Source organism: Cervus elaphus, unplaced genomic scaffold (assembly GCF_910594005.1).
Source record: "Cervus elaphus unplaced genomic scaffold, mCerEla1.1, whole genome shotgun sequence".
Lineage (NCBI taxonomy): Eukaryota > Metazoa > Chordata > Mammalia > Artiodactyla > Cervidae > Cervus > Cervus elaphus.
In genome coordinates this window covers 127,016-154,552 of record NW_025316728.1, presented here as the reverse complement: position 1 = coordinate 154,552, position 27,537 = coordinate 127,016, and the positions used below count along the sequence as shown (strand labels likewise).

At 53.8% G+C, this 27,537-nt stretch overlaps 1 long non-coding RNA gene and 1 other non-coding gene across 2 annotated transcripts; one reads left to right on the top strand and one right to left on the bottom strand.

Annotated features, from left to right (window-relative positions):
- Window positions 1-512: 512 nt before the first annotated feature.
- On the bottom strand, window positions 513-23,975 carry LOC122691325. The gene is made up of 6 exons (XR_006340394.1): window positions 23,909-23,975; window positions 23,325-23,410; window positions 21,549-21,618; window positions 1,551-1,702; window positions 1,165-1,320; window positions 513-630 (listed from the first exon to the last, which is right to left on the bottom strand). It is a non-coding gene; the product is annotated as an uncharacterized LOC122691325 (long non-coding RNA).
- On the top strand, window positions 7,027-7,099 carry TRNAE-UUC. The gene has a single exon. It is a non-coding gene; the product is annotated as a tRNA-Glu (tRNA).
- Window positions 23,976-27,537: the final 3,562 nt, after the last annotated feature.

Below are 27,537 nucleotides of genomic sequence, written 5' to 3'. Positions count from 1 at the left end.
AATGAATAAAGAGAAAAATGCTCTAAGTGATAATAGGTGAAGAAGAGACAGCCAGCTCCCCATCCTATAAGACTCACCAGTATTACTGAATACTGCTGCTGCTGCTGCTAAGTCGCTTCAGTCATGTCCGACTCTGTGTGACCCCATAGACATCATCCCACCAGGCTTCTCTGTCCCTGGTATTCTCCAGGCAAGAACACTGGAATGGGTTGCCATTTCCTTCTCCAATGCTTGAAAGTGAAAAGTGAAAGTGAAGTCACTCAGTCCTGTCCAACTCTTAGCGACCCCATGGACTGCAGCCCACCAGGCTCCTCTGTCCATAGGATTTTCCAGGCAAGAGTACTGGACTGGGGTGCCATTGCCTTCACCATTACTGAATACTAAAGTAGCTTTAAAAATAAATGAAAAAGATGTTCATCAGAAGTGGGGTTAATCAACTTGGGAAATGGGAGAAGGAAGAGAAAAAATATTGACAGTGTTCACTCATACATGCCCTGGAGCAGAGGAGGGGTCTTGGCTGTCTGTGAAGTAGCCCCAAAGGCTGCCCCAGCCCGAGGCTGTCAAACATTTCAGATCGCAGTTCCTCCAGCTCTGATCCTGGCTCTCCACCCTCCTTTAGCAGGTAGCTGGCTTCCCCGGAGAAGTGCATGAAAGGAAGGAATGAGGCAGCCATGAAGCTCAGGACAAGAAGCCTCGATCAGGGCTATGCTGGTCTCCCCTGACTCTTAATTGTAGAGAGAGAGAGGGTGAGTATCACATGTGACTGTGAGGATGGATCCTGGAGCCAGACTTTCTGAATTCACATCTTGGCTCACTGCTTACTAACTTGAGCAAGTTCCCTCAACCTCTCTGTGCCTTAGTTTTGACACCTGTAAAACGTTCCCCACGGGATTGTTGGAAGATCAGATGAGCCAATATGCTAACTGCTTAGGATAGTTGTTGGCATGTAATGAATACTCAGAAATGTTATTTGTATTGTTATCATTCTTGGTGGTTACAGCGAACACACCCCTATCTCAAAATGTAGTGGGAATGCAGGTAGGGTTTCACTGTCACCTGTGATGCTGGCTGATACTTTGTCATAGTGGTGTGCATTAGCCAGCAGTGCTTTCAGCTGCAGAAATTCCAAACACAACAGCTTAGACAAATAAAGCTTGGTTTTACCTCAGATTACAAGAGGCCTGTGAGTTGACAGCTGCTGGCCTAGGTTCAACAGCTCAGCCATGTCAAGCCCTGTCTCCATAAGGACTTTGCCTCTTTTTCATGTGTTCTGCCTCAGTGTTACAACATGACTGCCACAACTCCTGGTGTCATATCCACCTGCAAGGCAGGAAAAAGGGAAATGGAGAGAAAATTAGAAATACCAGCCACCTATGGCTCTTTAATCAAGAAAACAAGTCTGCCCAGAACCCCCCAGCTGACTGCCAATTATATCTCATTTACTAGAACTGTATTATTTGACCACACTTAGTTCAAGACCGGCTGGGAATTTAATTAGCTTTCCAGCCGCAATTAGTGCAGATCATAAGGGAAAGGAAGGTAAGAATGACCTTGCCGAGTCTGCCACTATTTTCTTTATCCCATGAAAGGAATATCCGTGACCATGTTCAGTGAATCAGGAGTGGGTAGTGAAGTTCACCAAACGTTTTCTCAGCAGCAGAACCCTCTTCCGCTCTTGGGTTCCATCTAAATAGAGGCCCACCTGTTGTGAAACAAGAGGCAAATATTGAGCCATGGGGACCACCTGGGAGCCCACATTTTCTTGAGACAGCAAAGCTGAGAACCATGCAGACCAGGATCCGAGGCTTCCAAAGAACTCCTTTCCAACTTTCAAACCCAGACATCCTTCTGCCAGAAATGGCCATCACTACCAGCCTCAGGCCGGTGAGGAAGCCAGAAGCAATCGGGTTGCTGAACCAAGCCCTTGGCAGCAAAGGCATCTCTGCTCATTTCCTCCCGGACTTGTTAACCTGTTTTCCATCTTCCGGGCTCTCAGGAGCACTGGGCAGGCCAGCTGGAGAGTAGGCGACTCCCATGTGTGACTGCCCTAGTTTTCCTTCATGTCCTCTGAGCAGGCCAGGCTGATGCTATCTAGTTCCTGAGACCCTGCAGTGAACTCAGCCCTCAGATACTGCCTCTTGATAACAGTTTCACCTTTTCCATCTCTTTTAACAAATACCAACTCCTGGCCAAAGCCCAAACTCCTGGCTGAAGACCAACTGCTGGCTGACAGCTCCTTGCTCCTTCCCAGAAGCAAACCTGGTCTGAGACGGCCTGGAGGGTGGGGCAGGGAGAAGCAGGCCAGGTGCCCAGGACTCCCTGCCTGCCCCAGGCAGCTCAGTGCCTTCTCTGGGCCCTGGTTCCCCACAGCAAAAGGAGTATATTAGATGCTTCCTGGGGTTGCTGCTCTCTGCATGCCTTCTGCAGGCTCCCCTGGCTCACCCATCATGGCACCTGGACTCTGCCGCTGTGCCAGCCACAGATTCTGTGACCAGCCACGGGCCACCTTCAGCAAAAGGGTCCTTGCCATGGTCCCAGGCCTCAGCAGAAAGGCAGCTCGTTATTTCTGAGTCTGTGGAAAGTGCACTTTGAACACATTTGCATCAATGCAGGACACAATATCTCCCCCAGGAGGCCAGAAAAGAAGGAAAATTCAATTTGTCAAGACATCCAGCCCTCGCATCCTGCTCTTCCTACCTGCTTTCTTGGCCCCTGAGAGGCAGCAAATCCTCTTGGGCCCAGACAAAGAGGAAGGGAAGCAGATGCTGTTTCAGACGGCATTTTTCCTCAGTTCAGTGGTAGGTTTATACTTTCACAGATACGATTTTGCACCACCCTCCCACCCATCACACAGACCAACACTTCGACTTTCCAGGGCACTCTCCCCACCCCCCACCACTGGTGCCACCTGAGTCCCTCTCCCAGAAGGACACAAGGTCCCTCCCTGCCCACCTCCTGCTCCTGCTCTACAGCCTGTGAGGTGGTGTTCCCAGGCACGCCATTTGTCTGATGGAGAAACAGGCTTGGGAAGTCCAGCCCCACAGCGGGTGTCTGACCGGGGCTGGTCTTGCAGCCTGGCACACTCGGCATCCCCTGGCTGCACCCTCAGCTCAGACCCATGCCCCCTGAGTCTCTGTCCTTCCCCTCACTGGCACCTTGGAGCTCACTCAAAACGTCTTGGGTTGGTCTCTCCTCCCCTCTGTGAAGCTTATCAGCCCTTTTCTTTTTTTTCCCCAGCTTCTCACAAACCACATGAGACAAGGCTATAGATACAACATGAGATTAAAGGCTGAACCTCATCCAGGTCAGGAAATTCCGAAGGCAGTTGCCCAGTTTATCTCCAGCCCTGCTGATACCCCCAGGGTAACTAGTCTGCTAGTGAGGTTGGGGGCCGGGGGCAGGCATGAACTGCAGGGGCACCCGGGTCCTTGGAATTTCCCGAGGACCAGATGCCCTGACTCCCCACCAGCTCCCAGGGCTGTTGCCCTCTCCCTGTCTTGGGCCTGGTTCCCACTCCCTCCCTTGATGTTGTGTCCTGAGTGTGTCCCTCTGCAGACACACTGTGTCTGTTCCCACCAGATCCAAATATGCTTACTTCCTCGTCCTTCAGACAGGCCTCTGTTGGACTCACTCTACACTGACCGTCCCAGTTGCTAAGTCAGTGCTCAGCCTCAACTCTCGGTAACCCAGCACTTTGGTCCCATGCTGTCCTTGGCTGGACTACAAACTCCCTGCCTCACTCCCACCCCTTGGTCCTCTCCTCACCTACCCCCACGCTCACTCCTGTCCTGTGGCCTTAAATACTGTACACACTGCCTGACCCAACTGCCTGCTCAGCCCTCCGCCTCAAGGTCGGACAGGCATCTTGGGCCTGTGAACCCCAACCGCCAGGTTTCCCCAAACCTGCCCCCTACACCCCACCCCTTAGATGTAGGAACTCTTCCCTCACACCCTACGTCTATTATTATGGTCACCTTTCATGTAAACTGGGGACCTGACACCTCTGGCCATCTCCCTGCTACCCTCCACCTTCCCTTAAACCTATCACCCACCTGGACCCTGTTGAAATGTGCATTTGCTCAAAGTCTTAAAATCCCCCTTTGCCCAAGTTCAGGGTCAAAAAAAAAATGCTAGCGTGACATCCTTCCATCCATCTTTTTCCTGCCCCTGCCTCTTGCCCCTCTCACTCTATTCCAGCCACCCTTGTAACTGCCATCCAAAATCCAACTCTGCCCCTGGAATCCCAAGGCTCAGTCTCCCCCTTCTTCAAGTCTTCTCAAATAATTCCTTCCCTCCTATCCTATTTTAAACTGCATCACCTCCCTGGCACTCTCTATTCCCCTTTGTGTGAGTTAGCTATTGCTGAGTAACAAGTTAGCCCAAAACGTAGAAGCTTAAAGACAGTATTTGCATGTTTATCTTACAGTTTCTATGGGTCAGGAATATGGGTGTGGTCTTGTTATTCCTCTGGGTCTCTCATAACTTCAGGCAAGCTAGGTTGGGGTCCTTTCAGGGCTGGGTCTGCATAAGGCTGTCTTATGAGGCTGTGGGCAGTAATTGTCTCTTCCCAGGCTGCCCTCAGTCCCTGGCACATGGGCCCTCCTGTGCTGCTCAAAACATCAATGTGAGCAAGGGGAAAGGGAGGGCGTGCCAGTGAGACAGACTCACAGACGTTTGTTTGTTTTTTAATTAAGTAATTTGGCTGTGCCAAATCTTTAGTTGCAGCATGTGGGATCTAGTTCCAAAATCAGGGATTGAACCTGAGCCCCTTGCATTGGGAGTGCAGAGTCTTGGCCACTGGACTGCCAGGGAAGTCCCCTCACAGGCATTTGTAACCTAGTCTTGGTAGTGCCAGCCCATCACTCTGCCTTTCCTAGTCATTAAAAGAAAGTCCCAGGTCCAGTTCAAACTTGGAGGGAGGGAGCTGCACAAGAGTGTGAGAACTCAGAGGTGTGAAGACCTGAAGCCCTGTCTGAAACTGGCAGTCATACGGTTTCTGCTGGTTTGGCTTTCTCATATCCTTCCTTCCCATCTGACGTACTCTCCTGTTCATTATCTGTCTCCTTGAATGCCCTGCAAGCTCTTTGAAGGCCAAGCTTTTCTGGGTTGTTGAAGGCTGTGTCCACACTGTTGCAGCACATAGCCAGCATTGAATAGATCCTTATTGGGTTGGTGCTTCAGGAAGTTCCTGACAGTACAGAATAATAACAGCCCTCCACTCTCAGTGACTGTCCTTAAATTTTCCCAAAGTCAGCCAGTGACAGGCACTGAAGGCTGATTTCTGTAAGGGTGAAAGAGGCTAGGGTGTGGGACCCCAGGGCTGGAGTGTGTTGACTACCATGGCCATGGCCAAGGAATGACAGTCCCTATGCCCTCCCTGAGACTCAGTCTCACCCTTGTGAAATGACACTCAGTTGCAGAGCCTGATCTCAGTTTCAAGAGCTCTTTAAAGGAGTGAGGCTAATTCATTCTTTGACATATGGATTTTCAAATATTTTAAAAATTCAAAAATCATAATTTGGTAAAAAATATTTTTGGGTGACAATTTAGGATTATCTACCAAAGCTTTAAATGCACACACTCCTTGATCCAGCAAGTGCAGAGCCTGTAATTGTTGATTTTTCACTATATTCACACATAAATGCAAAGATGGGTGTACAAAGATGTGCAATGAAACTTTGTTTATTGTAGCAAAAGAATAAGAATGATAAATGTCCTCAAGTGAGGGGCCAGATAATTAAACCTGAGCATGTCCACCTGTGGAATAGCACACAGCTATTGGGAAGGCCCAGGAACCCACATGTCCTGATGTGGATGCAACATCATCTCATTTACTGAGTTAATCAACAGCTATTTGAGCATCTACTATGTTCCAAGTATTATTCTAGGCACTAGGGACACAAAAGAGCAAACTCCCTGTTCTTGGAAGCTTACATTCATGTAAACCCATACATGCACGTGCAAAGCACACCAACAAATATAACCATGCAAACATAACAGGATTCTAAAGAAAGCCCAGTGGAGCAGGGAGAGCATGGGAGACTGCTTCTTAGAGCATGGCCACTGAGGAACATCTGAGCCAACATCTGGGCAAAGTGAAGGAGAGGTCAAGGGCAAGCATCTCCCAGATAGAAGGGACAGCCAGTGCAGAGTCCCCAGTACCAACAGGCTTGCTATATTTAAAGAACAGCAGTCGTGGGGTGGGCGGGGCACTTCCCAAGTGGCTCAGTGGTAAAGACTCCGTCTGCCAATGCAGGAAACAAGGGATACAAGGGCTCTATCCCTAAGAGGCGACGAGCCCCTGGAGGAGGAAATGGCAACCAACTCAAGAATTCTGGCCTGAAGAATCCCCATGAACAAAGGAGCCTGGTGGGCTGCAGTCCATGGGGTCGCAAAGAGTTGGACACGACTGAGCAATTGAGCACACACCTACAACAGGCTGGAGAAGCCCAAGTGGAGTGAGAAGGAGGAGAAGAGGGAGGGGAGGAGGAGGCAGGGGGAGGCTGAGGTCAGGGAGGTGGGGTGAGCAGAGGTTGGTGGGTGAGCATCAGATGGGTGACAGCCACCCATCTGAGCTGGCTGTGGACTACTTACCCTTCAGGATGCAGGCTCAGGGGCAGGTGATCTGGTGCAGCTGCTGAGATTCCACCCTGGTGGGGTTGGGACCTCAGCTGCCTGCTCCATGCAACGGGCTGAGTTTTTCCCCAGCACCCCTCTGGGACTGTGGGAAGGGGATGAAACAATGGTGGGAGCCTGAGAAGGAGGCCACTGTGACAGCCTGGAGAGGACAGCAGCTTGGACCAACGCAGACGGATGAGATTCTGAGTATGTTCTGGAGACCCAGCAGAACATGCCGTTGGGTCAGATTCAATGTATGAAAGAGAGAAGGGAATCACTTGTAACTCTTTGGTCTTTGTCCTGAGAAACTGAGTGAATATGAACCCTTTTACTAAGATGGGAATAAGTGAAGGACAAGCAAGATTTGGGGATGGGAAAAGTGGAAATTAAGAGTTTGTTTTTGGGAATTCCCTGGTAGTCTAGTGGTTAAGACACCATACTTTCAATGCTGAGGTCACTGGTTCAATCCCAGTTTGGGGAACTAAGATCCTGCAAACCACATGACACAGCCACAAAAAAAAAAAAAAAGTTTACTTTTGATGCATTAAACCTGAGATGCCCTCTGGGGGCCATGCAGAGAGTCCATGGAGGGCAGGCAGCTTAGTGAGTGGACTTTAGTGGGGAGGAGAGGCTGGGAATAGATGGGGGATGGAGGAGAGTGTTGGGGGTGGGGTGGACTGGGTTTCAAGCTGGGTCTGGATGCGGTCACTGAGGAGTCAGTGTGGGCTAAACTGACGGCCCAGGTTGGGGATCTTTTGTGAACACATCCATGTTTAGTAATGGAGACAAGGAAGGCACACAGATGAAGAAGAGGAGGAGGTGTATCCAGGAAGCCAAGTGAGGAGAGGCCTGGGGATGGGGGCGGAGGAGGGGGTGCGGGTGTGCAGGCAGGTGGAGGAGCAGTCCAGTGCTGCCAGGAGCTGAGTGTACGTGGACAGCAGAGGGTCACTTCTGGCCCATTGGGTGGAGGTCCTTCAGCTTTCAGGCTTAGACAAAGCCAGAGTCAGGGCAGGGCGGGGCCCACAGGGGTTGCAGGGGGCTGCAGGGACCACAGGGGCCAGAAAAGGAGGTGGTTACAAAGATAACACCTGTCAAGAGAGCCGAGGGAATTCCCTGGCAGTCCAGTGGTTCAAACTCCATGCTTCTACTGCAGGAGATACAGGTTCGATCTCTGGTTGGAGAACAAAGATCCTGCGAGTAATGAGGCCCCTCCTCCCCCCAGAAAAAGAGCCAAGGAATAAGGGATAGGCACAAGGTCTTGGAGTTTGGGTTTGAAGATGAGGAGCATTCCAGCATGTTCTGACAGGGAGTGATCCAGGAAGCCTGAGAAGTGGGTTCAAGCTGCAGCAAGACGATGCACAAGGCTCAGGAGCTGTGACTGAGTGGGTGGTGCAGACGGACTGGAAAAGGCTGAGTAGGTCCTTCTAAGAGATCTGGAGGCCCAGGGAGGTGGCTGTGAGGGCTGCGGAGGCACAGAAGACAGGGAGCGAGCAACCAGGGTGGCTGAGACCACTGTTGTGGAGAGAGGGTCCTGAACACAGACAGCTTCCCTCACCTCCTCCAGCCAGGCGAGGACTCGGGGGAGGCAGAAAACTGGGCCACCCAAGGTCGAGCTTTGCCGGGTGAATAGGAACATTTGGGGGGCAGTGTTGGGAAGAGGAAGAGAGATGTCCGTGGATTGTCCTTATCACACTCAGTTCCCAGAGCCCTCGCCCATACCCTGCTCTGTTTCACCCCCACCCTGGGGCAGGCACCACTTTGAACCCTTTCTGCACTGATGACAGGGGGTTTGCAGCTGAGGAAGGGCTCAGTAATTGGACAGAATCTCTGGGAGGGGCCATGGGGATTAGTGACAAGGAGAGAAATGCGGGGGTCAGACCAGGAGTGGAAGAGGCTCCAAGGAGCCCAGGACCCTCACTTTCTGAGGACTCAAGTGCTCCCTTTTCTTCCATTGACCTTGGAGATGGCTGCAGTCCCTTCTGAGTCTCAGATCCAATAGTTTGATCCAGAATTTGGAGGGAACTCCAACCAGGGGTAGGAACACACCCACCCCAGCCCTCTGGGGTCCTCATAGCAGCCCTGCCTAGCATCACAGCCACAGCCCACTCTGCCCCGTCTCAGAGACCCTGAGGTCCATGTCTTCCTTGACCTGTTCTGAGAATGAGCAGGAGGCCACAGGACCCTGTGTGTGCCCAGCACTGTGCTAGGCCTCATGGGGAAAGCAAGGGAAGGAGGAGAGGGTGTGCCCCTGGCATCCAGCACTCCTGAAGCTGAGCCCTTTGCTGCCTGTCGCTGCCAGGTGAGTGTCACCTGTGAACAGGTGCACAGGCCTCAGGTGGTGGTGCACACTCACCCATACCAGGCAGTGGAAGACCAGGGCATGGGCCTGGGTGCTGGGTGCAGACAGCTGTCTTTGCAGCCTGGCCAGCTCCTCCCTTGTGTTGGGGTCCAGGGGAGCCCAGCTCAGGGTTGTTTTGTCTCACACAGGTGTCACAAATGTAGAGTGCAAGCTTGAGCCTGCAACCTCCACTCTATGATTTGGCTGGGAGGAGCTGAGCACCCAGGGTCCCCCTCAGGTAGGTGGGAGGAAGCAGCCATGGTACAGGCCACCGGTCCCCCCCATGTGCCCTCGATCCAAGCATCTGCCCTGGCAGCATCATCTCATGCCGGCTGTTTTTCCTAATGGAATCACAGCTTGCCAGACAAAGCAACAACATTCATAAAATGCCCCAGGCATAACAAATCTTCCCTTTGAATGGGTCATTTGCTGAAGGAGATGCCACTGATGACTCATTCCATAGATCAGAGAGTCCTGGCATTACAGACAGCTGAAGCTGAGGAGTCTTGAGAGAGGATTATTGCTGGTCTTTGTGCCGATGGGCCTACGGAGCCAAAGGGGACACAGGTGTGGCCTGTTCAGTGTTAGCTCAGACTCACTTCAGGAGCAGTAGGGAGGCATTTTTGGACTCTGTCCCTAACTCCTGATGGTGGACCACATTGGGAACCTGCCCCCTTGACCCAGACTCCCCAGTGTGACCTCTGGACCAGGATGTCGCAGGCTGCAAATGACCACAGCAATATTTCTGTCCTGCCGGCTCTTCCAGAATCCTGCCACCACCACCCCCATCCAGAGATGGATTCTGTTTCCCCTCTCCTAGAAATTGGGCTGGACTTTGTGACTGCTATGATAAATAGAATGTGACGGAGGGATGCAGGGGGACTTTGGAGACAAGGATACAGAAGGTGATACGACTTTGACCGCCGTATTCTAAGGAAGCCCAGCTCCTACAGGGCTGTATGTCTGTGCCCTGGTGGACAGTTCCAGTGAAGGCAGAGGGTCTGGGCTAGCAACCAGCACCACACACAGTCATGTGAGGAAGTCCATGTGATTCTACATGACACAAGTCATGTGATTCCAGTCCTGCTGTGAGCCACCCTAAGCTAAGCGGAGTGCAGCAGAGACAAGATATGCCTGCTGAGGACTGCCCATGTTATAGACTCGTGAGCAAAAGAAATAACGGTGTTGTTTTAAGACAGTTTGGGGATGGCTTGTTATTGAGTAATAGACAGTGAGAATGCTGCCCTTGATGATCTCTTGGACTTCCCTGAATTTCTCTGACCCAGGGATGCAGCACCTGCTCTGTGGATGACCGACTGAGAATATGGGTGGACACAGAGTTCCTTGTCCTGGGGGAGCTCTAGTACATTTGGGTCAGTGAGAGCTACTCCAGAGGGTCTGCCATATGTGGGAGAGGAAGTGTCTCATTCCTGGAAGTGGTTTCTATTTATATTTTTTTAAGATTTTTTGATGTGGACCATTTAAAAAGTCTTTACTGAATTTGTTACAGCATTGAAAGTGGAAGTGTTAATCACTCAGTTGTGTCTGACTCTTTGCGACCCCATGGTGTAGCCTGCCAGGCTCCTCTGTCCATGGAATTCTCCAGGCAAGAATACTGGGGTGGGTTGCCGTTTCCTTCTACAGGGGATCTTCCCAACCCAGGGATCAAACCCAGGTCTCCTGCACTGCAGGCAAGTCCTTTACTGTCTGGAGCCACCAGGAAAGTTCATATTTACAACATTGCTTCTGTTTTATTTACTTATTTTGCTTCAAGGCATGTGGGAATCTTAACTCCCCGACCAGGGAGCAAACCCACACTCCTTACATTGGAAGGTGAATTTGTAACCACTGGACAACCAGGGAAGTCCCTGGGGGTTTCTGTTTAATGGGAAATGTCTTCTTGGTAGCAAAATGTTTGGTATTAGTTTTGATATTTGGTCATTTTCCCAAAGGTTGTGAGGTCTGTGAATCCCTCCTGTGATCTTAGAGCTGTGGCCTGCAGAGAAATTGCTTTTTTTAAGCCTCCACTGAAACCCAGTAGTGACAGAGCTGCTGTGAGAGCAAAAATGCACTAAGCAGTGTGAGTCAACAGGGTGTCAAACAATACACTGAAATTCCCTGGAATAAGTTTCACCAAATGGGGGTCTGTGATTTTGTTTAGAATTCATATTGTGTGATTACGCCTACAGCAGTAATGCCCACAAAGTCCTTTTCACTAGAACAACACTGACCTGTTTTTATGTGAAGGGACAAGCAAGCACTCAGTAGCCCATTGCTTCCATCTCTTTGGCTGGATGGAGGTGCCCTGTATGGGTCACCATGGGGTTCCTGATCAAGGTCACTGCCATCAGTGTGGACAGAAAACATCACTAAGACAGCGGGAAATGTGGGCTATAGTGTCCTCATCCATTTCACACTTCAGTGGCCCACACACATATCCAGCAATTCTCTGCCCTCTATCCCAGCAACCTGGGAACCCACATCCCAGGAGGGCCTCAGCTCCTGGAATGCACTGAGCAGACTTCCCCATCAGCATCCTCTCCTGAGTCTCTGACCGTTGATAAATACACCCCAGTTTGTGAATTCATAATGAAAACTAAAAGCATACAAATAATTGGAACTGGAGAAGGAAATGGCAACCCACTCCGGTATGATTGCCTGGAAAATCCCATGGACAGAACAGCCTGCAAGCTACTGTCCATGGGGTCACAAAGGGTCAGACACGACTAGTGACTAAACAACAGCAAAATCTGAAACACCAAAAGCACCCCCCCAAAAAAAGTAAAATTAATAGTGCTCTATGTTCATTACCAGGACCTTCTTTCCAGTCTGCATCAGTTTCCGGTGACTGCATGGCTTGTTATTATCTCACGGTTCTGGAGTCGGAAGTCTGAAATCATGGCTGGTTCCTTTGAGGGCTGTGATGGGAGGATCTTTCGACGGGCTCTCTCCTCAGCTTATGTCTCTTCACCTCACCTTCCCTCTGGGCCTGACTCTGTCCAAATTCCTTCTTTTTATAAGGACACCAGTGATATTGGATTGGGGCCCACCCCAGTGACCTCATTTTAACCTGATTACATCTGTAAAGACCCTGTTTCTGAATCAGATCACATTCTAAGCTAACAGAGTCAGGACTCTAATATATGGATCTGGGGGGACACCATTCAACTCCTGATACAATGAAAATTGTATTTGAGTTTATGTTTCTCCCTTTAGTAGGACTGAGGATGACTGCACAGTAGCCTAGACCAGCATCAGGGTGATTTGGCAGGCAGAGGGCAGAGGGCACTGCCCTCAGGCCAGGAGGCCAGCTTTACCCTGTGGCCTTGGCCAGTCTCAGTGGAACCTCAGTCTTTCTGTGATAAGGCTTAGACCGAGTGGTCCCTTTGGGCCTTTCTGTCCCTGAGATTGCTCAGGGTCACTTGTCCCTGGCTTTAGTTCACATGAGGCATGGAGGCCTGTGCTGGGCCCACTCAGTGTGGGTGTGAACAGAAGTGTGGCGGACACCGGGGCACTCAGCCAGGCTGCTCAGGGTGGATGCGCTAAGGAGACACCAGTAGGCCTCCCGGGGAAGGGCCAGGTTCTTGTGGGATCAAGAACAAGGAACCCTAGTTTCTCTTTCCCGCAGACTTTCCTCACTGCCAGCCCTACAGGAATTTCCCTTGAGGGCTGGATGGTCAGAGAAGAAGATGACACTCCTGAAGGGCAATGACTAGGCTTAATGCTAGAGCAGAGGGCTGGGCAGTGCATGATGAGAGGCTGGTGCCCCTTCCCCCAACAGCTGCTGCAACTCCAGAGTAGAGAGTGTGGCTGAGGGACCATGGGAGGCTTGGCAGGGAGGGGCTGAGGAGTAAGTAAACACTTTGTCTTCCTTGCTTTCGCCTCTTCCGGGGCCTCAACATCAAGGGCCAGATGACAGGATATTCCTCTGCCCCCCGCTCCACCCCCCAGGGGCAGCCTGGCTGGCCCTGACACCGGCTGGTCCAACCCACTGCCCAGCCCCCGCCAAGTGTGGCTGGTGCACACTGGGGCAAAACTGAGCAGGCATAGCCCTCACCATGGAGGAGTGGGGATGATGCACATCTCACCTAGCACAGCAGGGAAGCCAGCCCTGTAGCTGCAGTGAGGCCCATCTGTTTCCGGGCACGAGCCCCAGCCTGGAGCTCCCTCAGGGAAGCACCCCAGGAATGCCCAACAAGGGCTTAAATCCAACAGCAGATCCTAAGTCTGGGACAGTGGGAATAAATAGTTGCTTAGGCAAGTTTCACCCTAAACCAAGACTTGGGGACAGTAATTCTTGCAGAGCAAAGATGGCTGTGTGATTGCTTACTGTCAGGAGGTTTGCCCAGGCTTCCAGGGTTGGGGTGCGGGTCCCACTGCTCTGGTCTTGGCAGCACCTGGCTCAGCCTGCCCTGCCCTCCTCTCCCTAGGCCGCCTCCTGTAGGCCTGGAGGAGCTGGGCATAGGGGTGAGGACCAGTGGGACCATGGCCCAGGCTTCCAGAAACACATGGGCCACGGGTCTGGAGCTCACCAGTGAGGCAGAGGAAGGGGAAGAAAGGACAGACAGCTCAAGTGGGTTGTTGCTCCTAGCAGCCTGCAGGGCTGCCCTGTGCCCCCTCAGTTCCCCTCCCCAGCCCTGCAGGCAAGCATGGCCGGGTGGCCCCATTTCTCACCCCTATCGATTATGCTGGCAGAGCCCTGCAGCACAGGATGTAAATCATCATCCTTGGGGTATTTAACCCAGGGAGGGTTAGCTGGAGGTGGCATCCCTTATAAATCCTGCATCTGATATTTTTATATTAATTCCTAGAGTAGCCAGATTACTTTTTATTCCACTGACTATTTATTCCACTGACTTCTTCATTGACTAGGAGACATTTCTGAACAGTGCGTATCTTGTGGAGCATCAGTCATTTAGTGGGGTGCTTCCTCTGGTTGCAAGTTTTTTCATTAATGTAAAAGGAATGAAAATTCCTTTGCTTCAAAGACTCGGTCTTTGGAAATAACAATGCACAGGCCAGCCAGAGTCACTGCTGCCAGCACCACCACTGCCATGTATATGCGCTGTCTGGAGGGGCCTGTGAGCCTCTGACTAAGGGGCAGAGTCCCCTGGCATCCTCTCTTTCCTCTTTTTCCCCAGTCCCCCTTGGCCATGCACAGGACCTGAATTAGCCTCTGTCAAGGGACCATGGCTTGGCAGAGACCAGGTCCCCGAGAGCCAAACACGTGGTCATCAGGATGATGGCAATAACCGTCTTGCTCTGAGGACCCAGTTGAAGACATGGGTGTTAGGGGAAGAAAGCTGTCTGCAAATACAGGTGTGTCCCTGCAGAGGAATGGAGCAGGCATGTTCTGGGTGATGGTGACAGCCCACTTGCTTTGCAGATGAGAGAATCATGTTTGCTGGAGACTCTCTGAAGCTCCACCCCATGCAAGAGTTGGATGGCAGTAGAATCCAGCCAAAACAAAGAGATGACCACCCTTTACCTGCACAGTGAGTGTGCTGGATCACCCAGTGGACTCAGTCGGGTCTGAGTCTCCCATGAGGGACCCAGCTGAAAAAAACGGGTGTTAGGAGGAGACAGCTGTCTGCAAACACAGGTGGGTCCCTGAAGAGGAGCAGAGAAGGTGAGTTCTGGGTGGGCTCCCAGCAAAGCCAGGGCCATGGGCATCAGCCAGGGGCAGATGGAGGCTGCAGAAAGGGAGGAGACACAGAGGAGGGGAGGCTCACTGGGAACAGGGCGTGCGAGCAGCAGAGTGAAGCAGGCACCTTCCATTTTGAGATCCTCACCTGTGTCTCTCCCATTGCACCATGCTCTGGGCAGCTGATCCCCACCCAGTGGGCCGGGTACCAGCGGCATCAGCAGCCCCAGGGATCTAGTCCCGAGGACAATGTGTCACCCTACCCCCACACCCAGAGTTAGAACCTGGGGGGCAGGCTCACAGTGTGTTTGACCAGCCTTGCACTAGAATTTGGAAACCAACAGTGAAGTGAGGGCAAGAAGCCCAGAGAAGGAACAGCTGGGTTTGCACCTCAGCAATCTGCCTGGAAAATGGGGCACTGCTCCCACCCAGGCGGGTGTTGTGACCCTGAATGAGTTAGAAGCTCCAGTCCAGGGCTGCCCCCATGTAGGTTCTCCACAGCCATGAGCCATTCCCACTGTGCTCACTCAAGGCCGGCCTCCTCTTCTAGGAGAGATGATTCAGGCCTCAGAGCTTTGCCTCCCAGGGAAACCTCACTCAGCTTTTCTTCCAGGGGTCAGACATGCATAATTCAACCTTTAGGATTTTGAGATTGCTGATAAATTACAGATACAAATGGGTAACCAGGCAAAGCCCCTCTGCAGCCTGGGTATCCACCTGGGAAATAAAACAGAGGTCACTCCCTCCTGCCCCCCACCATAGGCAAGGTCGCAGGAGCCCCCAAAGACGAAGGCTGCTTGCATTTGTGGGCAGCTGCTTCCAAGACAACCGTGAAGAAAACAAAAAAAGGTTGTGAATGGTGTTAGAGAATCAGCTGTATCCAAGCGTCTGGATCCTGTAAGGAAACAATTATGAGGCAGGAGCGAAGCTTTAGAAGATCATAGGTGCTTCATCCAAACTCTTCTCTTCCATCCCTGAGGTGGACTCCTGATGAGGGTCTGGGCAAGTCCCAGGAGCGAAGGAGGTAAGCTCGGGGCCCCGGGGCGGGGGTAGGGAGGAGAGCAGGCACCCAGGTGCCTGCTCAGTCCCGGCCTCTCTGCATCAGTCTCCCTGTTCATTCATTGCCTGACACAGCCATGGATGAAATGACTAGGACAGGGAGTGATCTGGCCATTTAGATAAATACATCTTGTAGACCAGCCATCAGGTTCCTGTGGGTAGGAGGGGGGGGGGGTTGGGGAGGGGAAGGAGAGTTGCTGTGAGTGAGGAGGATGCTTCTAAGCTTCTGAATCAGCTTTCCACGAGACCCCAGGGATCTGGGGCAAAGAGAGGGTCTGAGACAGGCCTCTGAGGGCCATTGCTAGGGGGTGGGAGATGGAGGGGCGGAGTGGGAGGGCAGAATTATCCACAGACGTGGAAAAGCCGAGGTTCAGTTTCTCAGTTACAGCAGTTTCTCAGTTATAGGAGTGGTTGAAAATGTGGTTCCGGGTGTCCTCAGAAGTCACCTAAGGGAAACGAGGGGCCCTCCCTGAAATCAGTGTGGAGTCTTGGTGTATTGATTGATTAGAACCTTTCTCCTGCCCCCGGGAGATGTCCTGTGTGGAGAACAGCACAGACACAGTGGTCCCTTCTCTCCCATCCCCCACCACCTGAGTGCTCATCTCACAGCTGTACTAGGAGGTGGACTGCTGTGCCCACAAAGTTCACATGGGCTTCCTTTCAGTTCCATCCATGTGGTTTCCGTGAGCCAGGTCCTAGGCCTTCCTGTGTGCCCCCAGCCCACCCACACCCACGTGTGGTGGAAAGACAAGCCCAAGTTCTGCCTGGCTCAGCCAGGGGGCCTCCCTGTGTGGCTGAGTCACAGCACAGACAATCTGTGGTGAGTTCTTCCATGGTAGCCTCATTCAAGGACAGGTTACAATTCGCAGAGGTTGCAACTGCATCCACCCCTCACAATGCAGCCCCTGTCTTGGGGGGCAGGGCAAGGGCTGAGCAGCACACACAGGGTAGTAGAAGCAGCCCCACCAGTGGCTACTTGGTGTCCGGGCTGGAGCTGGGCAGAGAGCAGCCGCAGGGCTCCCTGGAGGTCCTGGGACAGAGCCCGGGATGGGCAGGTAGGGGCCTGTCTCTAAGCCAGAAGGGAGAAGCTTCCAGACATGATTGCATCTGACCTTCTCCTCATGTCTCCTTTCTCTGGCGTAGGGCCTGCAGTGAGCCCAGCTCCTTCGTATTCCTGGGCTTCAGCGTGGGGGAACTTTGTAAAGTTTCCAACCCACAGAAAATTGCCAACCTCTGTAGGCTTGAGGGGGACCCACGATCTCCACACAGAGCCCTTCTCATTCCTGTGGACCTCTGTGGAGAGAGGAATTGGGGGTGGGGAGTGGGAGAGCTGCTCTGAGTGAGGAGGGTGCTTCTATGCTTCTAAATCAGCTTCCTGAGAGACCCTCACCCCCAACCCTGCTGGCCTGGAGCACTGAGGTCTTCAGAACCTTCCAGAACCTTCCTCAGTTGAGCAATCCCAGCCCAGGGCCAATCCCCAGGGAACCTGGAGAAAGAGAAGCTCCCCTTGTTGAGGATCCCTGTATCCTTCTGTTTAAAGGGTCAGAGGGAGGAGAAGGATTCTGAGCTTTTAAGAGAAGGTCTCTCAACAAAACACTTCCTGATGCTCATCTGACACTAAAAACCTATTCAAGTCATAAACTTCTCCTGTGGAACACGTCTCAAGAATGTATTTATCTAAAGGGCATCTGTGTTTGGTCTCAAACTCAAATGCTCCAAATGTCAGGCCCTGAATGATTTATTTGGGGCCTCCTGTTCCCTCCCTGTGAATTGTCTTCCGGCTCCAGCCCTGCTCCTGTCACCCTTTCCACTGATGTTTACAGACTCAACAGGCTTCTGTTCACACCAAGGAGGCAGCCCAGAGGGAGTTGGGGGCAGAGGGGTGTGAGTGTGCACCGGTAAGGACTGATGCTGTCACAGCAGATGGCCCTGCCCTACCTCCTGCCTCCTGAATGCACCTTGTGCCTCTGCCCAGGCTGTCTTCTTAGCTTCCAGGGCCATTCCTCACAGCAGGTCATCCAACTAGCACCCTGAGTCCTCATCATGTCCCCATGGAGAGGGCCGGGAGATAAATCCAGCACAGTTAAACCAGGAAGCAGGACTTCCCTGGCTGTGCAGTGGTTAAGACTCCATGCTCCCGATGTAGGGGATATGGGTTTGATCCCTAGTTGGGGAACTAAGCTCGCACATGCTGCAGGGCATGGCCAAAACAACAACAAAAACAAAAACAAAACAGGAAGCACACTGCGTGTGTGTGTGTGTGTGTGTGCTCAGTTGCTTCAGTCGGGTACAACTCTTTGCGACCCCATGGACTGTAGCCTGCCAGTCTGCTCTGTCTGTGAGATTCTCCAGGCAAGGTTGCTGGGGTGGGTTGCCATATCCTCCTCCAAAGATCTTCCCAACCCAGGGATCAAACCCACGTCTCCTGCGACTGCTGCAACGCAGGCAGATTCTTTACCACTGAGCCACCAGGGAAACCCAGGAAGCATACTGGGTTCCCTTCAAATTGTTTAGATGGAGCATCTGAGTATTGGCTAGGGAGAGTGGTATCTTGGAGCCCAGACTTCTGAGTGACAATTAAGAGTTGAACAACAGAGGGGGCCAGAGGCAGGCAGGAAGACAGAAGGAACAGCCAGTGGAGGTCAGTGGCCACAGAACACGTAGGGAGTCTGAGACCATTGGAGGCAGGGTGGCTCGGGAGCAGAGGGAGGTAGGCCCTGGAGAGGGGCTAGATGCTGAGCTCCCAGCCCCAGCAAGCAAGCCCTTGGGTCTCAGGCTGCTGCACAGAGTCCCCTGACAGCCCTTCATCACAACATATTAACATGCATGAGCTCATCAGCCCCTTTCCAAAGAGGCCCCTGAGAACAGGGCCCTCCAACGCCCACTCTGCCTACAGGAGGCAGGGGTTTCAGTAGACGTGGTCAGGCTTGGTGCTGGGTCTGCAGGGGAACAGAAGATTCCCCAGGACGAGAGAGAGTGTGCCCAGGGGGAACCCCAGCAAGACTGCTGCTGTTGAGGGTGGGGGTGGGGGCTCTGGCACTTTCAATCCACCAGGAAACAGAGTGGAAGCTGCTGGATCAGACAGCCCACTGGGACTCAGCAGGCTCTGGTTTCTCTGCTCTCCCCACAGCGGGGGAGGTTTGGGCTAGGAGCCTGCCCAGCCCCCCAGGAGCCCCAGGGTAAAGCCGGGAAGGTGTTTCTTAGAGCATCAATGCCCAATAAGTACATAGCCATGTATGACTACTTAATTTTACATTATTGTAAATTCAGTTCCTGAGTCGCACCATCCATATCTCAAGTGCTCCACAGCCACACTTGGCTAGTGGCCCTCACATTGGATGGAACAGAGGAGGAAGTTACCACCATCACAGAACATTCTGTGGACAGCACTGGGGATGAAGGCCAGGCTGGCCAGCTTCTCAGCAAACAGGGGTGCTGAGGGGTGCCCACCTGGGCTGGGTGAGGTGTCTACAGCAGAGCTGGGAGCTACCTCCCAACCATGCACCTAGGTTCAGATAGCCACCTTTAGGGAGGTGTTAGAGAGGAAGCAATGGTGGCACCCTAGATCTACCCGAGACAGCACTCCCCACCTCCCCTGGCCACCTGGGGCTGCTGCCATCACTGAACAAGGTCTTTAGGAGCACTTCCTGGATTGGGGTGGGGAGAACGGGGGTCAGTCAGTGCCCTGCTGCTCGCGGGCTTGTCTGTAAGCACAGGTGGCTGGGGGAGCCACACAGGTTATGCCCTCCCACAGGCAGGTGGCCAGCCCCCCTCCCCCTCCTTTCCAGGGATGGCGGCACCCCCACACACACACTGCCTCAGCACCCGCAGGCCTGAGATGGATGTAGAAGCAGCACACCGTGCCTGGAGCTGCACCCACCCCATCCTGGGCAAGGAGGCCTCAGAAGCCATTACAGGACATTAAGTCAATGGACTTCCTATTTGTCAGCACACCAAGAACACAGCAGACATTTTCCACTCCTAAAGATTGCCTGGGTCAGAGCATTCACTCTGCCAATCCTGCAGGCTGTAACCCTCTCAGAGACCAGAACTGCACCTTCTAGAGGGGTGAGGTGAGGCTGCCAAGGAGGTGCTTCATGGGGAGACAAAGACCCCTTATCCCTGCTGGGGCAACAGAGGAAACCCCAAGGCCCACCCTGTCACTTCCCCCACTCCCTGTGGGCAGCACCATCCCCAGAGCTCTGTCTTCTTTGCCCAAAGTCAACTCCCCGGGACATCCGCCCTGACAGACACCCTGCCCCATGCCCCTCCCCATCTGGGGTCACTTGTGAATGCTCTGTGTGTCTGTACCTTATGTGTTGGTGATTGTCCTTGAGAAGCACCCCAAAGGAAGGGTCTTGGCTTAGCTCACTGTAGTTTGAAAAGGGTGCTGGGAAAATAGTGCCCAGCAAGTATTTATTAAATAGATGAACTTTTCAAGAAGAGTAAATGGTAAATGTGCAGATCAGGTGAAATACAGACTCGGATGTGAATTTTTGAGCAAAAACAAGGCTCAACTTCATGCTTGTTGATCATTTTAGGTTACATGACCAGGGAGGGACATTCAAGGCCCCTCCTTGTAGACCCTGGCTAAGCAACCCTGCCACAAGGCAGACCTCCCTGGCTTTGTGATTCTGCCCACCTGAACATGACAGGTAGCATATGCTACCTGTCACCAGTTTTGTTTTGTTTTTCCACTGTGGGCCACAGAACAAATCGAGAGGCATCATCCATCTTACCTGAAGGCTTTGTCATTTCAGTCTGGAAACTGGAGAATTCATAAATAGGTTTTGTGATGGTAAAGGTAAGCTTAATTTTTCATTCACCTCTAGCTAATAACTGATGGAGAGGTTCGCCTTTGCTTCTAGAAGCAAAAGGGAAAAGAAAAGGCTTCCCAGTGACAGGATAATTTGTCAGAAAGTTATGAATGAGCACAAGCAGGACTGTATAGGAAGTGTGTATTGAATGACATGACATACTGGCTTCTAATTGCTGCTGCCTTTCTGATCAATAATACATGTTTTCAAAAAACCTTCTGTTTGCATTTACACAATGGGCTGTAACTACTGCAAAGGATCCATTAAGACCTATTTTAAAAAGTGCATTCGTAAAAACTTGTCTAAATCTGCATTACAAGGCAGATTATGAAACTGCCCTGGGAGATGTTTTTTCTAAAGAGCATTCAGGTCATACCTGTTGGACTGGCCAATTCGAGCTCCCTGTTACTGCTATGGCTTGCTTGTAAGCTAGGTCAGTCCTTCTCTTTGGTGTCCTTGAGGCAAGAGGCAGGCACTGCCAGGCCTGAGGCCCCATTAGGTTCCAGTGGTCTCCAGCCAGTGGTACCCTTGGGCTGGGGACTTGATGTGAGCAAAGCCCCCAAAGCCTGGGTGAGGTATGAGCAGAAATCAACCCACCACTCCCGAATGTGTAATTACATGCTCAGATAAGTGCTGCGGTGGCAAAGAGGACTCTGGGGTTCTAGGGCTCTCTCTCCTTCCACTGAGAAAGCTGTAGGTCCTGTGGGGAGGGCTGGAGACAGGCATTGGCTCCTGCAGGCTGGTATCATTGGCTGCCAGCCCCATGCAGGTGTGACTTGTTACCTGTGCAGGTGGGAAGCCAGAGCTGGGGCAGCAGACAGCCCGTTTTAGGGGTCACCTGTGTTCTGTGCTACCTGAGCTAGGTCCACCGACCACTCTTGCCTCAGCTCAGCTTCCACAGCTGACGGGAACCAGTGATAACAAGGACAGCTCCTGCCCATTGCCTCGGATTCACCTGTCCTCAGGCACCTAAAGGGAGAGAGCTCTGCTTTCCTGAGGCCCAGAGATGTTGCAAACATGCTGAGGTCACACAGACCAGAGAGAGATGGCTTTGATACAACTCAGAGCCTACCTGCAACCTTCACACCAGGTCACTGCCCCCAGCCTAACATCCAGACAGCACCTTGGACTTTAGAGGACCCCTGGAAGAAGAGCCAAAAAAAAAAAAAAAGCTCATTTTCTAGACAACCAGAAACAGTGCTGATTCTGTCAAAGCTTCATTTGGGTTCAGCCTCACAGCACTGCCAGGTAGTTACTGTATTATTACTCCCATGTTCTAGTACATGATGAAGACCCCAAGGCCCCAGTGATGCAGCTAGCCTGGTTCTTGTGCTGTGGGGAGGAATGGAGAAGAGATTCTTCCAGAGAAGAGGGAGGGAAGCAGGCAAGGGAGGAAAAGGAAGAACAGAGGAAGGAAGGGAAAAGAGCAAGGTGGGGCCAGAAATTCAGAGGAGAAAAACAACTCCATTGGGGTGGCCCATGGAAGGGTGACTGGGGCAAAGAGTTGATGTCAGGCCTCCTGGTGGAGATGGGCCTTGTCTGGGACTCATGGGGGTCTCATAGATATGCAGGACCCAAGGCCAGAAAGCCCAACGCTTCACCTCTGCCCTCTCCTAGATGATTATCTGGTCAGGTCTCTGGGCATACACATGGGGGCGAGTGTACATCCGTGTCCTGCACATGACACAGGTATATGCTCATGCATACATGTGTACATACACAGACGGGGATAAAACTACACATAGGAGGCTCCCTGGACTTTTTTCTAAGAAGAAGGCAATACCCCCACCATAGTCTTAGATGTCCTCTCAAGACCCCCAAGGGTGGTGGTGGGGAAGGAGTGGAAGGGCCTGAGGGGATCAGGCAGGAGCACAGTGTCCAATGGGCCCTTGAGGTGGTCACCCAGAGCACGACTGGACATCCGGCCTGACCAGTGTCAGCCAAGGCTTGGCTGGGGCAGTTCCACAAGGGTGGGGCCAGTTGGAAAGAATGCACCAGGCCACCCCCCTTCATTCTGCATCCTCCTGTCACAGAAGTCTGTGTGTAACAAAGAAGTCTCTCTTGGGATCTCCCTTCCTAACTCAGGTCCCTTCGCTGTGCACAGGCCTGAGCAGCTCAGCCTTGGTGGTTACTATTAGCACCAGAGGTAGCTCGCCCACACCCAGGGGAATCCCCCACAGCCAACTCCAGCCCCAGATGTCCAAGAGCCTGAAGCCCTGGGAGGGTGAGGCAGGCAACATAAGGTCTGGTGGCCGCAGGGTGGCTCTCCTGAGCTGATAGCACTGTGCCCTGGCCTTCTGCCAACAGGCTGGCTTGGACATCTCAGGGGGCAGAGCCCCCAGCCAGCCTGTCTCAGCAGCTCCTCCTCCTCATGGCGAGTGACTTCACTTTGACTTCATATCTGCAGTGATGTGCACAGCTCTTACTCAGCTCTGAGCTCAGCCAGGCAGGAGGGCGCAGCTCTGTGCACAGCAGGAAGAAAATACCCTGAAATAGGGGCACCTCAGGCCTAGGGACCTGGGATCCTCCCACCCCAAGCTCCCATGTGCATCCCATTCCTCTGTGCCCTGGTGGGGGCCAGACCTCAAAAGGCAGCTGGGAGGTGGGAGGAGAACAGTGGACTTTTCCCACAGGAGCCTAGTACTCACCTCCCCCCTCACCCCAGGACCTCCCATGTTAGGGACCCAGAGTCTTCCCTCTTTAGTATCAGATGTGTTTATAGGCATCATTTCTTGGTGCAAAAATTAAATTCTTTTGGGCTCCAGTTCCTTCTTGTTACTTGCTCTGCTACCCTGTCAGCCCCACATCCTAAGAACTCTAATGTGTGGTGGGGGGGAAAGGGTATTACCCTCCAAGCATTCCGTTAACGCTGGCTCCAGGTCTCTTTGAAAGGTGTGCCCGGTCAGATCCCTGTTTTCATTGGCTGGACCAGTCCTAAAGAGGGGTTCACAAACTAACGCTAGGACACCCCCAGAGGGACTACAGAAGCCACTCACCAGGCGCACCCCTGGAGTGCACAGAAGGCGCCGGCTCAGGGTCCCTCGCGGGGGCTCTTCCCCTCCTCCCACCTTCGGCCGCCAGAGAGGCCGCGCACCCACCGCACCTCCCCCCTCCGCGAAATGGCGGAGGATGCGCCCGTGCCCGGAGCCTGGAGGCGGGGCACCTGCCTGGTCTGCAGGTCCCTTCCGGCTCACTCCCAGCCAGTCCGCCCAGAATCCGCATCCCCGCCTGGTTTCCCTGCCCTCTCTGGGCGGCAGGGAAGGTCGAAGCGCAGAGACAGCGAGAGGGCGCACAGGCTGAGGAAGAGTGACTGTGCGTGCGGAGGTGCACGGCTTGGGGCTGCGGCTGCCAGGCCGGTACCCGGACCCCGCACCTCGCCCCTACTCGTGCCCCGCCCGGCCTGCACCCCGCGTCCGGCTCTGGTCTACTAACCCTCGCCCTGGGGTAAGCGCACCAGGGATCGCCTGGGGAGGTACCCGGCGCCCCGCCTTTACTTCCGCACCCTGGCCCCCCCCCCCCGCCACTCCGCCCCCCCCCCACCACGCCGCCCTCACTGCCCCGCCCCGCCCCTGCTCTCGCCTCGTGCGCAGCCCGCGCCCTCCCCTCCTCAGTCATGTGCTCCGAGCCCCGAGCACAGCTGCGGAGAGTGCCCTGGAGCCCGCGCCCCGACGCTCGGTGCCCGCAGTGTTCACTGCGTCCTCCGCTCCAGGACGGGCGGTGCTGAGCGCCGCACCCCGCTGCTGAGCCCCCCAGCCCAAGGAAGCGTCCCTCTCGCCGCAGCCGCAGCGTGCATCGGCGATGGCGAAGGCGACGGCCAGCGCCGTGGGGCTGAGGTTGCTGCTTCTGCTGCTGCCCCTGCTCGGGGAAGGTGAGTTCTGTCGAGGACTGGTGCCCGCAGCGGCCGGGGTGAAGTTGGAGCCGTGCGGTGGAGTGGACGCGTTTGAAAATGCCTTTCTGTTCACGGCGGGCAGCGGGCCAGGCAGTTACTGGCCACTTGGGCTCCACTGGGAGTGGGGTGGTGTGGCGGGCAGCGCGCCTCGGGCCCCAGGCTGGGTGGGTCTCGGCCGGAGCCGGACACGGGCCAGGCGCCTGTGCCCAGGGCCCGAGTCGCAGCCACGCTCGCCTGCCTGGTTGCGCCTCGGGCCACAGCAGCGTCTCGGGGCGAACCAAGCGGATCTTGTTGGCGTTTTGGTGCAGGTAGGGGAGGACGGGTAAGGTAGCCCTAAAAAGCCTGCCACTGGGGCAGGAGGAGTTGTGTTTCTGTAAACGATTGCTCCATTTTGGTTTCCTTGTCACACTCCACGTCGGTGCGTTTCTCCTCCAGCTCTGATATCCTCTCTCAGGTGAGAGCGGAGGGGATCTGATCTTTTTAAAACGGTTGCTTTTCCTTGTGAGTTTTTGCCACCCTACTTCTTAAAAATCCCCCAAGCCTGTGGTTTTTAGGGAGGCTGCCCTCGAGGGCCCGCTCAGGCTGGCCCAGCGCCACCGGCCCTGGCTCCAGTCCCACCCACTTCTTTAGAGTCCCCTGTTGCTGCCCCACAGGGGTACCTGAAGGTGCAGCCTTTGGCACCGTTTGACGGTTCGGGGCCAACATGCACCAAGCGCTTTTACCATCCTGGAGTGGAGTAGGGCTGTGTGTTGTCAGCATCAGTGCTGGGAGGATTCGAAGTGGCTTTGCAGAGGCTGGTCACTGCCCCCACCTCCAAAACTCTCAACAGATGAATGAACCCCAAGGCTGTGGAATCTGCTTCTTACCCCCTGCCCCCCGTGGCCACGAATTTTAGTTTCTCTCAAATTGTCCCTGATTTCTTTTTCTTAAATACTTATGTGTATGTACTAAATTTCCCTCTGAGAGTAGCCCCCACCACCCTTCCCCACCTTTCCCTTCAGCCTTTGGGAATACAAGAGGCAGTGAGTGGTTCCCTGCTTCTGGCCCTGGGTCCTGCACAGACGGTGGGTTCACAGGCCTGCCCAAGGTTTCATTTGTATGACTGGATCCTAAACTCAAGAGTCAGATACTTACACTAGGATGGGCCCCCAGCCCATCACAGGAAAGGCAGGGGAGAAATCCTTCCCATGCCCCGGGGAAGAATGGGGGAAGCATTGGGAGTCTGGGGTCAGGGTGCTGTGAGGCGGAAACAGACAGAAGAAGGATGAAGACTCCGCAGAAGTAAACACAGACAAGGCCTTCAGAAGATCTCTTGTAACTCTGCGTTGCAACTTTGTAGTAATGGGCGGGTGATCAGGTGAGAGGCCGAAGCCAGGGTGGACTTGGTGGCCTCAGAACCTAGAAGAGGACTTCCCATGCCTCTCCTGTGCTTAGCCAAGGTGTCCAGCTGAGGCTAGGAGGACTGGACTGGGAGCGGGGCTGCTAGCATGGACCTGTGACACTTGGTAGGAATGCAAGTGGCTTTTTCACAGCCTGGACTTAAGGAGTTGGGTGGTGGGAGAAAGGCCCTCCAATCCAGGGAAAGCAGGTCTCCTGCCCCACCCACTCTTCCAACAGGATGAGTAAGAAACTGATTGACGACACTGAGAGTGGAGAGGTGGCCCCGCGGTACTCAGGAGGAGACAGCTGGGCGTTTGGAGAGGCCTGCGGGCACACTACTCAGAGTGGCAGTTCTGGAGCTCTCTCAGTGTGGCGCTCCAGACTGCCGCAAGTGAGCCAGGGCCACTGCTCCGGGACTCACCCAGGCTGGGAGTAGCCCGGCCTCAGGGCGGCCCCTTGTGGATGCAGCCCTTCAGTGGCCGTGCCTCTTACCTGGGGTATGGGCTGGGTCTCTAGGGGATGAAAGCCCTCCCTGCTGGCCTAGACCTACCTCCCCCAGACCGGAAGCTCTCTTCTGTGCTGGATGACTGATGAGAGGCAGGGTAGGGAGGCAACCAGATGGAGCGGCAGTGGCCTGGACCCCAGTGTTGGGGAAGGAAAGCACTGCCTCAGGGCTGGCAGGGATGGGCTAGAGGGCTCAGGGGTGCTCAGACCAAGGTCATAGGACATCACCAGACCCCTAGTGTGTGCCCCTCTCCATGTGTACACACTCTCATTGTGTAAGAATTCACACGCCTTCAGAAAAAGGCGCCATCCCAGACACAGACTCCCAGAGTAGGGCAGTACTCCTCACCCACACTCTGGTATCTGTGTGAGGGCACACATGGGCACACACACACACTCTTGAATCCATGCTCACACACTCTCATGCTCACTCTTGGTGATCACCGAGACACCACTGCCCTTTCTCAAGGATATGTGATCATGAGGCCTGTGGACACACTCACACCCATGCTCGGCCCCTCACACTACACCCTTATCTGGGAAACCCAGCCCCCCTCCCTGCTACTCCCACACATTGCGACCCCTGCGTGTATACACAGGGACACCTGCTCCTCCCTATTCACACTCAGGGGGCACAGCCTGTCCACCTGGGGCATCCTGGACCCATCTAGAAGTTGTTCTCAGAAGAGTGTGTGGCGTTTTACTGCTCCAGTGCAGGTACAGATGTCCCCGTGGCATGGATGAAGAGACTGATTCCCAGCTTCCAGGGCTCTCCCTGAATGTCTCAGGCTGACTGCTCACCCAGCACCTTCTCCCTGCTCTTCCTCATGAGGCCTCGCACCTCCCATCTTCCTGGCCTGGCTTCTGGGTTCCTGTTTTGCTCAGTACCTCTGCCCACAAGGAGAGACCTGCCCCCTGTGCCTGCACGCCCCTGGGGCCTCTCACTCCCAGTACTGGCCATGACTTCCAGCCTGCTCTCCAGGCTGTGGGCCCTGCCCCTCTGCAGTTGGACCTGGGTGTGCCACTTTTGCTGGGACCAGCAGGTGCCAGCGCAGCCCCTCAGCCAGGAAGACTGCTCTGCCGACCTCTTTGTTTCTCTTTCTGCCCCTTCCCTCTCTGGCCAGGGACGAGTGGTGGTGTGCTTCATCAGGCTCACCTGGGTCCCCCTAAGCCCTTCTGGCCTCTGAGAGCTGCCTGCGCTCCACACTGACTGTCCTGGGCCCTAGCAGAGTCCAGCCTTCTGAGGGAGCAAGGGGCTGGGTCAGCTGGTAGGCTCCTAAGAGTAGGG